Below are 14,142 nucleotides of genomic sequence, written 5' to 3'. Positions count from 1 at the left end.
GAGAGCCGGACAGCGGCTCAGGCAGTCAGTCAGTCAGGCAGTCAGTCAGGGCCCGCGGTGCTGGGGGAAGCGCCTCTCCCTCCCTCCCCGCCCCCGCCCCCCCTCTTCTCGGCGACGGTTATAATGGTGGTCGCGCGAGCATTTGAAGGGAAGGAAACTTGCTGACGGAGAGCCTCCTGCCCCGCCCCACAACTGACTGACTGACTGACTGACTGACTTGACTGACCACTCACTGACTGCCGGCGACCGCCCACCAGCCCGCAGAGCGCCTCTCTGTCCAACCAGACAGTCCGGTGGGCGGGACTTCCGCTAGCGCGTTTGGTTGGCCGGTGCGGGTGGAGGGTGTGCAACGGAGGAGGGAATCATTGTGAATAATAGTCGTGATATGACGCCTTATCGCGTCTTGGAGACGTCTCAAAGCGCTTCGCAGAATATACTGTAAAGTGAAGTGAATGTCCATGTCATCCCATTTCACCTCCGAGCTCCGGGTAGAAATGGCTGAGTGGGCGGCAGGGCTGCAGCTCAGCTGTACGGTATATCCCGGGTAGCGCTGCGAGGTGTCTGGACAATGTGATGATAAGGCACTACAGCAATTGCGAGGATTGTTATTACTATTAGAATTGGCTCACAGAGGGTTAGGATGTGGAATGCCTTTGCGGGGAACGGTGGTTGATGGCGTAATCTGTGTTAGCTTCCAGGAAAGAATTAAATATCGAAAAAGGAGAAAACGACTGTGGCTATAGTTTGTCTCGCGCCTTGGGACGTCCTGACCGTGAAAGGCACCGTACAAATGTCATTTGTTTTTGTCTAAAAGGGTGAAATATCCAGGCACACACAGAAAATGTGCAACAATGAATATCTTATGCTCTGCAATCTCTCCCAACATTCAGTCCTAGACAAGTACATTGTACGTACTCTTCTCGTGAGTATAATAAGAGGACTTTTTTAAGGCATCTCAGCCTTGTTGCATGTGGTGATTGAGTAGGCACATATTTTTAGTCCTCCCCCACTACCCCCATCATCATCAGTTAAAAATTAAGCACATTCTAATTCTTGCTCCTGCTTCTCATAAGCTTTTTTATGATGTCTGTTCCAGCCATCATTTATAGGTTTATGAGAGCACTTTGTATTGCGATCAACAAATATAAAAAAGGAGCCAACCAATAAAACTAGTTACTATGGCTTGAGTTTCAATTCTGTGCAGTTTTACACTTTGGACTCCCTCCATGAGCCCCTCTAATCTGGTCAAGGTCACAAATGACATCCTGACCATATGTGACCAGGGCTCCCTCTGCCTTCTCTTCCTCTCCACCACCTTTGATATTGTGGACCACTCAATTCTCCTCCACCGCCTCTCCTCTTCCTCCGTTCATCGGGCTCCGGCCTGCTCCATGTCTCCTGCCTGACCTGCCCTACCATTGGTGGCCGGGCTTTCAGCCTCTCTGCCCCCACACTCTGGAACTGCATCCCACAGTCCCTTCGCCTCACTTCCTCCCTTGCACCCTTCAAGTCCGGTCTCAAGACCCTCCTCTTCGATCGTGCCTTCAGTCGCCCTCGCACCTCTCTGCCTTCCCTCACCCCTACCCCACTGCTCCCCCATGCTCGGGTTCTGACCCCTGACTGTCCAGCGCCTTGGGACGTCCTCCTGAAGCGAAAGGCGCTCTATAAATGTAATTTTGTTGTTGTTGAACTGTCAACATTTTTCTTCTACTACAGCTGTTTAAGATCATTATTTTAAATAAATAAAATCTACCTCTGCAAAATCCCTTGCCCTTTCCATCCATTTGGCAAAATCGGGACTGCTGCACATCCCCATTCCTCTTTTGAAAACCAAGCTTTCAATTTCTATTCCACTGCTTTCTGAACCCCATTCTGCTTTCAAAACCCTTTTAAAAACCTATATTTATAATGGAGTCTCAGGTTACCTACCTGCCACCTCCCATCATTCTTGGGTTTTCATTCCATCACTGCAAAATGCTTTGAGACAATCTAGATCAAAGGCAAAATTGAAATGCAAGGTGGTGTTTGATACAACTTTTATTTATTTGGGAAAACTTAATACAATGGCATAAATCATGTCAAAGTGAGTCACTTGTAATTACAATTGTAATGAAAATGACACACAGCTGTTGGGTTAGTTACAGGCAAGGCTAGGTTACAATTTGAAGGGGATGCTTAGAAAACCACTGTAAACTATGACTGATGCTTCTGATGATATCCTGAGCAAAAAAAAATCAGATTAGCAACAATAGTAATGATAGTCAGAGTCACTGACAGAAAGGAAAATTGATGTGAGGTCCTAGCATGATTTTAATTAGTTACATTGAGTGACTTTTTTTCCAAATATATCTTTCCTATACTACAGAAACAACACAGTAAACGTTCTTAACGGTTAATAACTTTTCAAGGACTAAGAATTTGTAGAAATCTGATGAAAGACATTTTCAATATAAAAATGACATCCACAGAAGTGATGTCTGTAAATGCCTAATGGCAAACACAGTATTCAGAAGTAAAAAAAATGGAAAAATGAGCTTGAGAATGAATTGAAGATATTGGAATCTATGTTACATTGTAAATTTGAATACTGAAATGCTACTGTTCTCAAACAGTAAGGAGACTCTGTTATCCTGGTACTCCCTCTCCTTGAACAGCTTATGGAGGTCAGCCACTCAAGGTTTGAGTATTCAGTCGAGAACTTTCTAATTCTTCATGCAAGTGTGAAATTATTTGCAGCCACTAAAAATCAACTATTTTGAATCCTTCTAGTACCGCCATTGTCCAATGTTTTAGTCTTCTAATGGATTTCATTATAAATTCAGAAATTAGTGTTCTAATAAACCTATCAGCTTCCATAACAAGCAATGACACATCTAAATTATAAGGCTTCATCACCATTTTGCTATAAAATGTAATTTTCCAAATTCACAGATTATATAATAATAATCCTTGCATTTGATATAGCGCTTTTCACGTCGGGAGGACGTCCCAAAGCGCTTCACAGAACACACTGTAAAGTGAATTGACTGTATATTTGTGGGCGAACGCGGCAGCCAATTGCGCACAGCAATGTCCAATTATTGCATTTTAATGACACTATAATGGCCATGGAGTGCAACTCATATTTATGAATAACTCAGAATAGAGAGAGTTCCACTGAGGACAAAGACAGCCAGATGTGGTTGACAAACTGACTAATTAGAAAACCTGAAGGACATGGAGATAGTCCATTGAACAGGTAAACTTGCATAAATTATATCAGATTGGGACTAGAACATTTAATACCACTTATGTGAATACGAGTCATGGGAAAACTCGCATAATATGATGTACACAAAGCTAAGTTTGCCTTTTGTGACAAGATGGCAAGTAAATACCTTGTTTCCAGTGCAAATGCAGTACTAAATGACCATTGTACTAAATCATCATTGTAGGCAGTAAGTGCGCAGGCAGTGATGGTGATGGGTCAAAACTTCATTTCCCAAACTTGTTTCAAAGGTAGACTGCACGTGTGGTACCTCATCAACGGAGCTGGTAGTAAGTGCAGTAGTGGTGATATAAGTTAGGAGATGATTTACATAGGATTTAGGATTACTTGGGACCAAAATACTGTTTCAATTTAGCCATTTATCTGACTTCTAAAGTACAACTAATGCAAAGGAATCAAAGTGTTTTTTGATAGGAAAATGAATGGGACTCAAGTGCATGTACGACTTAAGTGATTATATGATTTATAAAGAGATTACTTATTTATCTGTACCAGATTCTGAAGCGCTAATATTTTTGTCCTTGATTTTTGTTATTTCTTTTGCCTGTGTGTAATCTGTTTTTGAAATCCTGCCAGAATTCACCACCTCTTCTTCCACACACACATACACACACACACCACATCTCTTTTCTATCAATTGCTACCCTGCAGGAAATGAAACTTCTGCCAAACTCATTTTCCTAGGACTCAATCAAGAGGGATATTCAAAACACCCGTCCTCCCATAAGCCCTAAGCAACTATAAGTTTCTGTAACTATTTCAGAGATGATTTCACCATCCAATAGTGCCAAAAGTCACTTTAATAGACATTCAGAAAATGTGTAAACATTTCACCACCAAATTAAGCCAGTTGCCTGTGCTGTACTAGTTCTCCCTGGGACTTACAACTTTAATACCATTTTCATGGTCTTTCCTGTATGTTTTTTAATAATCTTTAATCTTCATAAGTTTAGCTAATTTGCTATTAAGGGTCACAATTGGAACAGCTCTTCAATAATCACTTTGCTAACACTTTCCACATCCTACTAACTCTACATGTGAAACAAATGTTTCTATTGCTACCGGCAATATAATTTAATACCAAATTATATGGTTTGGTTGTAATATTAATGCTCAGTATGTCATAGGATTGTCATCAATCTGTACTGAGTTATCTGATTTCAGCTGCTGTCAAAGTAGGCACATAGCTCCTGAGTTAGGGAGAGGCAAAATCAGTCAAGGTTTCAGTTACTGATCTCTATCCAGTGACCTCTACTGAACAGTGAGCATGCTTGAATATCGAGAGAGAATAGTATATGACTGTGATATGGCTCAATAACTAGCAACGCTCATTATCCACGCTTCCATATGAATAAATCCTTTCGTTTGGTGTAGCACCTTTCACACTGGGAGGACACCTGAAACCACTTGACAGAATATACTGTAAACTAGTAATTTTGTATTGTGTGGGCGAAACAACAACCAATTTGCGCACAGCAATGTCCCACAAACAGCCATGAACTGCATGTTGAATTCTATTTGGAGAATGGTTGCCCAGGACACCAGAAGAAACTCCCTTCTCCTTTCTGTTGGTCAAATGGGGAAACCCATTACCATGCTAGAGTATCCTTAAGAGTTTTATGCATATAACCTACATGTAGAAATTCCCACATCTGAAATAGATTGGGCACTCCCTCCTCAGAGAACTTTACCCTGCTTACTTAATTCGGGAGAGTATGAAGCACAGGTTGGCAAGAGCCAAGGCTTGGGGAACTAAGAGTATGCATTGGAGTCAGCTAAAACCTCATAGCCTGTGAAAGCACTGTCTGACAAGCTTCCAGTTGTTTGACTACCTATGACCACCCTAACCGTTAGGGTTTGGCTCGGTTAACAGGAGCTGAATGGGAAGAATGCTTGCCCAACTGCCCCTCTAAGGTGCTGCCAACCAATGAGCCAAGTTGACAGGCCTGTCATCAGCAGTTCCCTTGAGTACCGCAGACCCGCATGGCTCCGGAATCAGACAATCCAGACTGCCACAAAGGATTGACGTGATTCCAACATTCGTTTCAAATGGTCCCATTGGTTCTTTAACGTCTACCTGAACAGGAAGAGATAGTGCCACGGCTTAACATCTCATCCAAAGAATGGCACCTCTGACAATGCAGCACTAGACAATATGAATTAAAAGTCCTGACGTAGGGCCTGAACCCATAACCTTCTGATTCAGAGGTGAGACTGTTACTATTTGAGCCAGGCTAACACAAGGGCCACTTACAGATGATTCTTGGGGAACCACCCTGCAGGGTGAATCAGCACCTCTTCAGGAGAATACAGGAAAAAGTGGAAGAGAAGATAAAACAAAAGCCTTTTGAACTCATACACAGGCAGGGATGAAACAGTTGTTACGCCAGATATTTAAGGATATGCTCTTGGATTACTCATTGCCAGTTTTAAGACCAAGTTGAAGTTGATCTTAACAGTATGGTAGAGCTCTGTAAAAGTTCTCACAGAAGACTATCCCAATTACAGTGGTCATGCTATAGTAGGTAGGAAGGTGAACTAAAAAGACGTGAAATTTGTCTTAGCTCATAAGACCATTTTGTCTTAAAATTTAAGATTGCGTGTGGAAAATTCTTAAACTTAGTTTTAATTTGATTTGAAGCTGATTTTCTAAACTTTTCCTAAACATTCAGCAGATCAAGCTGACAATGAGCTGCCCGACCACTTTCATTTGATATATCTAACCCATCAGCTGCAATGTGTCAGATATGTTAAATGAAAGGAAAAATATTTCATAAGATATTAGGGAGTTCCATCATATCAAGAATGGAGATCATTAAAATAAAATTTTCTATCTTTGATGTAAAAGAAAGCACAATCTGGAAAATAATGAATTTAGTAAACAACTTGAGCAAATATGCTTTAGCTTTAGGGTTCAACTTCCCTATTATTTTCTATTTTACATTCAGCAACAAAGATCCTTTGCTGGGTGATGAGCAACTGCAGATGAAGGGATTTGATTTGGGAAACTGTATAGTTTTCTTTAGAATCATAGCACACTTACCCTGCGACTAGTGAAGGGTAACTTAAATTCATACAACCAACATGAAATATGTGTACACAGTGAATTGGTGCTCATTGGCGAAAGAAGATATTAACTAATTAATATTAATTATCTAACTGAAAACATCTAGTCCATTTCAACCTGTTATTAACAAGACTCCTCTTGTTTACACATTAAAACAAATTGCAAAAGAAAATGTTAACTGTACAGTACTTGTCCAGCTAGGACTGCCTTACACATCAAGCCTGTGGCTTGCAGGGTTTAGGGCATGCTTAAACTTCCAGGCAGGCTAGTCAACTATGAATAGTCTCGGATAACTATCCACCTACCTATCTTTGCCAAGTATATCTCCTCAGACCAACAACAACAACTTGTATTTATATAGCGCCCTTCACACGGGGTAGCATCCCGGAGTGTTTCAGTCCATCACCCAAGGAGATCCATTTACTTTATTTTGGAATTCAAACCCAACTCAATCAACTGAGCTACCTATGATGTTATATTAATCCATTGTTACATGAGAGTTATACATGAGGGAGTCTGGAATAGAGGGGAATTGGAAAGGGGATTGGGAGGGAATGAAACACCGGCACTGAGTTGTTGGGCTGAATGGCCTGTTTCTGTGTTGTAGCATTTGATGTCATATATGCCTAATTATTGATGAAACCAGAATTTGGAAGTTTGTGTCTAAATTTGGACATTTTTATTTCAAAAGACCTTGATTCATTGAAGACAATCAACAAGAAATATTGATAATGATCCTTTTTTAGAGCTCTAAAGTTTGAGGCGGAACAGAGTGTGTCATAGATTTGAATTTGCTACATATCGGAGATTTGTGGTCAACACAATGTTAAAACAACTTAGCAAGAATAAGTCCAATACGTCCAAAGTCCAATACTGTACAGCATGCTACCCGTGCTTCATAAAAACCAAGTATGAAACTCAACTATGACATAAATAATATTGGTCGTAACATTGGATTGATGTCTTGGAATCTGTGCTTGATTCTCTTCAGGCAACTATAATATTTCACAGAGCTTCAGCTTGTCATTGGCATTAACTGTAGTTATTGCCTTGCCAGCTTGCTATAGTTCACAATAGTACAAATGGTTTCTGATCTATTGTAAGCTCCACTTCAGTGGTTCAAATTATACTTTCTTGTTCTATATTTTACTGGGTCTAATGTTTTGAATTGTTTCTCAATGGAATTCCTTAATATTGAACTCGAGATATGAAAATGAGGATTCCTTCTGGAAGCTGAAAGTGCGTCACTCCATACTGTAAGTGTTCCTCTCTGACGCAATGTACTTCCAGAGAGCCATTCCCGTAAGTCGACAGGAATTCTAACAGGATTCCTTGTTGAAGAATTCCTTATCAAGGAATCCCATTAAGAAATACCACATTCTTGTCCTTCTTATACTCTTATCGCAAGGAAACAACTTAGCTGTTATTAACACACAAGCCAGTTCAACAGCAATCGAGTCATACTGAATTACAATTTATATTTTTCTTTGAAATATATAAACAACTGGTGTCTAGTTTAAATTCATCAACTTGCCAGAACTTTGTGAGACCCATTTAAAAAAAACTAGCTGGAAGGAGATCACAATGTACAATTTAAATCATGTTACAAGTTGACAGCTGGTCGATCAGCTGTTCAGCACATTGGCTTAATTTCTGAATCAGAGTTGCACTCATCCTGCCAATACTGAGATGCCAATTGCCTGGCATCCACCTCATGATTGTACTGCAACAAAATTCTCTTAGTTTCTTAGATTTATTTTTCCCAAGGATTTTTTGAAAGGTATTTGATTAATTTTCCTCTCTCCTTTCTTCAACAGAATCCCTTGCCAAGAGGGAAGGAATGCAAACTGCTGTTAATCCTTTGGCAATAGCATCATTTTATCAGCCACAAGTAGGTGCATGAGACTAGCCCAGGTGCCTCTTTGCTCCTTTCTGACTTTCAGCTACCATATGGCTGATAGTTACCACAATGGATAACTCTGCAGCTTGCACAGCCAAGACCGCCCTAGCCATCAGGGCTTTGGCTTGCAATATTAAGAACATGTCTACACCTCAAAGTCTATCTTGTAATTACAAAATTTGATGGACTTTTGCCAGGTTTGGCTCCCAGAGCCAGTTTAGTGCCCAGTGAGATCTTGTTTGCCTCCCAAAGGAAAATACAGTTTATTGCCTTTGAAAGAGCAGTCTTAAAGACTATGCCACAATTCCATGCAATCTTGTCAGTATGGCTCAGTTGGTAGCACTTTCACATCTGAGTCAATAAACTTCGTGTTCTGAAAATGAAGTGGGTGGGATGGAGGCTGAAAAATTCCAGATTATTATGTTGTGCTCCCCCACCCCCCCCCGCCCATCACATTTCTAGGCAGGGCAGGGAGAGGGAGGTTCAACATTTATACAGGGGATTGTACACATATATATTTCCCTCCCAGCTCTGCCTTGAAGTACAAGCACTGTTGTAATACAATTGTAATACGTACTGGCCATGGGCTGCATAAAAACCAACTGCTAGGTACATCTGAATAAGTGTGCAGTAGTTAACTCACAGACGTTGATCCTTTAGGGTGAGCTGGAGCTCTTTAAATGATATGGAGTCAATTAAGTCACACTGTCAGTCGATTCCCATATTGACAGTATCTGCTAACAGCAAAAGTGGAACCAAGACTTAAATAAAGCTAACTATACAATGAAAATAATAATTAGAAATGCACAGATACCCTGGAGTAATTTACTTGGGAACTCAACTAATTAAACAGTTCAGATAATGGTCGTCAACCATTTAATCGTAGCTCTTATAGTTTACTACACATTCTGAACAATTCACTTAAAGTAAAGTAAGCCTTGTAAAATAATCATTGCCAGGTACCCATTTATTCAAAGTCCCCTAACAAGTGAGATTGTCTGAGATCGGTGATTCCTGTTTGAACGAGCTCACACTAATTTCACATAGCTTCATGAAACTTATACTTTCCTTCTTTTATAGACATATAAAAATATATTTAAAAAATGTTGAAACAGAAGGCAGGTGCAATGCAGATCTATTAGAATTTTGGTTAACTAAGTCGCTTCTAAAGATACCAATGTAATGCCAGTGATTATAAATGTTGCTCCCAGGAGCATTATTGCAACTGTACAAAGTGGTTAATGGTTAATTAACATTGAAATGAATGTAGTAAGCAAATAAATGGATATGGTAAACAAGTGAATTGAATATGAATCCACTTTAATGATATATTAATATTTCAATTTAACATCTTCAACCACTAATGGTGGAGGCATTTTTAAAAGATGGTCTGCATACCATTATGTAGCCTTATGGTTCAGTTATGCTTAAATATCCCGTAACACGTTTGAAAAAAGAAGGAAGTTCTCAACCTATGAAATGTAATACAGAATCCGTAATGGCAAAGACAAAATTTACACAATTCAACCCTTACTGCCAAGAAATCCAATCTAGAGTTGTCAGTGGTAGGTTAATTCTTGACATCTCTGAAAGACCACTTCTATTCTCTTTTGCTTCACTCGCTGCATTATAATTGCAATATAATGGCTAGTGTGTGTTTCCTCCTGGAACATCTTTCTATTTTCTACTGATTGTCCATTCAACTTTTTAAATTCTGGTGGAGCAGAAGTACGAACAAACAGTAAACCATGTTCCACACATTTTGAGGAATGTAACATAATAATAATAATCCTGGTACTTGATATAGTACCTAGTCACGTCTTCGAGATGTCTTAAAACACTTCACAGAATATACTAAAGTGAATTGACTGTATACTTTGTGGGAGAAACAAGGAAACCAATTGCTCACAGCAGTGTTCCACAAACAGTCGTGGATTGAGTGACCAAATTATTATTTTTTTAATTTATTTTTTGAAGCGATTATTATCCCCGGAACAGCGATCTGTCAATCGACTAACAACCGGGTTCCTACTTACCGCTACAACAACAAAATTACATTTGTAAAGCGCCTTTCATGTTGGGAAGACGTCCCAAGGCGCTAGACAGACAGAGTTACAGACCCGAGCTGGCCTGGACTTACCGCTAGGTAAACAAAGGCGTGTGGAATAAGGAAACTTGCCCAACATTTCGTCCTGCTAGTAGGGTTATACATGGGGTTTTGCAAATCCCAGTATAGAGGTGTGGGTGGGCAATAATACCCTGATACTGTAGTGGCACTGCCGGACCTTTTCTCAGCGATGACTAAGCTTTGGCACAAAATGTTGGGATTTTAATGGACTGACTATCTATCAATTTATCTAACCAACTATTACACAATTCAGGACATCAAATGATTGGATGGCCAGAGACGTAAGAGCTCCATGCAACACAAGCCTCCAACTAGTGTGGGTGTTATCATCATTGACATCAAGCATGAGCAGTTGAAAGGCTCAGTAAACAGAATTGTTACAACATCCTACAGATATCCATCATTTTCACAAACGGCTGAAGAGAGGGCTGTATCAGGAGTGGAATCATATTTATTAATGCTTTGAATTCTGTCTTTAAAACTAGATTTGGATCTTCAAAGTCATCAAAATGTATTGCACTGTTTTGTTATCTGATTTCTCAGTCTATGAAGTGCGTGATGTTGCAGCTCTGGGAATAAGGAATGTGGTTTTCTATCCCTGGGAGATGGTAAACATTTTTCTATTTCTAGGGAAACGGGAGGTTTTGCATGGTTTTGCAATTTGGATTTTCCTCCCATCATATATACTGCTGCTTTTGAGTCAAAGCATCTATTTGTTCTTAGACATTTGGCATGTGTCGGGAATGTTTTGTGAATAAATGTTCTTGTCTCAATTATGGCTGCAACCTCAAAGCTGGGATATTCTAAAGTTCAGTTTTAGCCTACAGGCTTTCCGAATAAATTCTGTTGAAACATACTGGAAACCCATGCTTCACATGCTATTGCTTTACATTGATGGACGTATTGCACTGTTTTCTTATCTGATTTTTGTGTTTATGAAGCTTATGATGTTGCAGCTCTGGTAATAGGGAATGTGGTTTTCTATCTCCGGAAGATGGCAAACACTTTTCTATTTCTAGGGAAACAGGGGAGGGAGCTATGTTTTTCAGTTTTGATTTTCCTCCCATCATTTACACTGCTCCTTTTGAGTTAAAGTATATTCTTGTTCTTAGACTTTTGACATATGTTGGGTTTGTTTCGTGAATACATGTTCTTGTCTCAATTATGGTCACAACCTCAAAGCTGGGATTCTTTAAAGCTTTTTTAAAATATTTTTATATTTTGACAGCACTACATTGCATTTTCCACCCAAGGGGTCCGAAAACTTGGACACCACAAAAATCGTTATTTACTTTAACCGCAACCTTGAGGGTGAAACAGTAGGTGGATGATCAAAAGATAGTGTCTAATTTGACATCACATTCCATGGATTGAGATAGCACGTGTATGTTCTTTGACATTATTTCAATTTCTGTTCAGCTATTCATTTAAAGACACCACTTAAAATGTCCACCTCTTATTATCTGCGCACATAAGTTGAATATTTGGGTTTGGATCAGGTTGAAGCATGTTATATTGTTAGGAGTAACTTTGTTTTTTACTGAAGAACACACGCTTCTCCAGAGTACAAGCTGGCAAGCTTTCAAATCAATCATATACAACATTTATTGTACTCAATGCAAAGACATGCCAGTTAAACACACCAGCAAGTCACATAAGGGCATCTCTACTGTTGCTTTGTCGCAGATGAATAGACCAACAAGCTTTGTATAATCTTTGCATTTGATATGGCGTCTTATCATGTCATCGAGACATCTTCAAGCAGTTCACAGGATTTATTGTAAAATGTAGCGACGGTTTATTTGCAGGTGATTGTGGCAGCCAGTTTGGGCACTGCAATGTTCTACAAACAGCCAAGAAGTGAATGACCGATTTTTATTTTAAAATGTGGTCGTGCAGGTGACTGTGAAACATCACATGAAAATGTTAATCATCATTGACTGTAATCAAAGGATTAGTCATGGATTCTATTGTTAGAATTTGAACTGCCACAATCCCAGGGAAAAGATATGGCAACATTACCAAGTTTACAGAGCCTCAGCAGCTCTAGAAGATAATGTGTAGCAGCAGCAGTAGAAAGGTTTTTTATTCTAAATATAGTCCTGGCGATGACAAGTTTAACAAACTGCCTGAAAACCAAATGGCTGCTCTGATGGCTGTGCTACTCAGCCATACAGACCTAGAAGATTTCAAGATCCTCATCCTCACCTACAAGGCCATTCACGGCCTTGCTCCCTCCTACCTCTCCAACCTACTATCCCCCTACCTACCTGCCCGTACCCTCCGTTCCTCTGGCTCCGGTCTGCTCCACGTCCCCCGCCCAACCGCCCTACCATCGGTGGTCGGGCCTTCAGCCTCTCAGCCCCCAGGCTCTGGAACTCCATCCCCAGTGCCTTCGCCTTGCTTCCTCCCTTTCCTCCTTCAAGGCCGGTCTCAAAACCTTTCTCTTTGACCGTGCCTTCAGCTCCCCTCTCGACTCTCTTCCCCTCCTCGCTCCCTCCCTTCCTTCCCCTCACCCTGACCATTTCCCCCTCCTTGCTCCCTCCCTTCCCTCACCCTGACCATTTCCCCCTCCTCGCTCCCTCCCTTCCCTCCCCTCACCCTGACCATTTCCCCCCTGCTCGGGTCATGACCCAACTGTGCAGCGCCTTGGGACGTCCTCCTGACGTGAAAGGCGCTTTATAAATGGAATCTTGTTGTTGTTGTTGTTGTAGAAGATATGAAGTGCAATTCTTGGTCTTTGCTGAATTTAGATGGAAGTTGCAATTCACATCAGTGGTCCTTCGCTTGGAAGGGGGAAAAGGGAGAGGAATCAACTTGTTCCCAGTCTTCATCACTTCTTACTGGTGTCTACTGGAAAGTGCAGGCGCTTGTTGGGTGAAGACAGGATCATGCTTTGTAATAATAATAAGTACAATTCTTGCATTATTTTGCTTTTTTTGATAATCCTTGCACTTGATATAGAGCCTTAGACGTCTTCGAGACATCTGAAAGCGCTTAACAGAATATATTGTAAAGCGAATTGGCTGTATATTTTGTGGGAAAAATACGACAGCCAATTGCGCATAGCAGTGTCCCACAAACAGTCGTGGATTGAGTGATTAAATTGTTACTATATTTTTACCAGATACCAATGATACAAGAAGGATGAGATCAAATCTTCAAGCAAAACCTCTTTTATCATCTTCATGTAAAATACATAGATATTTGAAGGAGTTCAAATGGACAAGACTATTGAAAAAAAGGAAATTTTAGTTGTCATGTGAATACAAGAGCACAGAAGTATTATGCTAAATTTATACAAGATATTGGCTAGGCCAAAGTTGTAGTATTCCTCTGTTTGGGACTATGGGATGGAAGCAGTTATCACTAGTAGGACCATTAGAGAAGATTGCACCAGTACAGCTACAAGTGTTTGTCTGGCTCAATTGTTAGCACTCTGGTCTTTCAGTCAAAAATTTATGGGTTCACGCTCCATGTCAAATATTTGAATGCATATTTTCTAGGCTGGCAATCTATTAGATTCACCTACAAAATAACGCAGTCACTTACACTTTACGAATCTTGTGAAACGTTTTAAGACATCCTCCTGAGGTGAAAAGCGCAATACCAAATGCAAGGATTATTATTAATGAGATGAATGTTCCATTCTGGACTGTAAGCATTCTATGACTCCAACCTCTCATGCCAGACTACCAAAGCTCATAAAACTTTAAGTTCAAACTGCGTTGTCTCTCCTCTGGAAGTTACACTCAGATTCCCTCGTTATAAGGCAATAT

General features: G+C 40.3%; 1 long non-coding RNA gene across 2 annotated transcripts; it reads left to right on the top strand.

Annotated features, from left to right (window-relative positions):
- The first annotated feature begins 831 nt into the window (after nt 1-831).
- On the top strand, nt 832-10,857 carry LOC103177984. 2 transcript variants are annotated; one of them, XR_487786.1, is made up of 3 exons: nt 832-907; nt 8,153-8,226; nt 10,617-10,857. It is a non-coding gene; the product is annotated as an uncharacterized LOC103177984 (long non-coding RNA). The 2 variants fall into 2 exon arrangements; XR_487785.1 differs by having other exon boundaries at nt 832-922.
- Nucleotides 10,858-14,142: the final 3,285 nt, after the last annotated feature.

The sequence above is a fragment of the Callorhinchus milii genome, unplaced genomic scaffold, assembly GCF_018977255.1.
Source record: "Callorhinchus milii isolate IMCB2004 unplaced genomic scaffold, IMCB_Cmil_1.0 Scaffold3, whole genome shotgun sequence".
NCBI classification, from domain to species: domain Eukaryota; kingdom Metazoa; phylum Chordata; class Chondrichthyes; order Chimaeriformes; family Callorhinchidae; genus Callorhinchus; species Callorhinchus milii.
The sequence above is the reverse complement of the archived record's forward strand: the minus strand, read 5'-3'. Positions and strand labels throughout refer to the sequence as shown.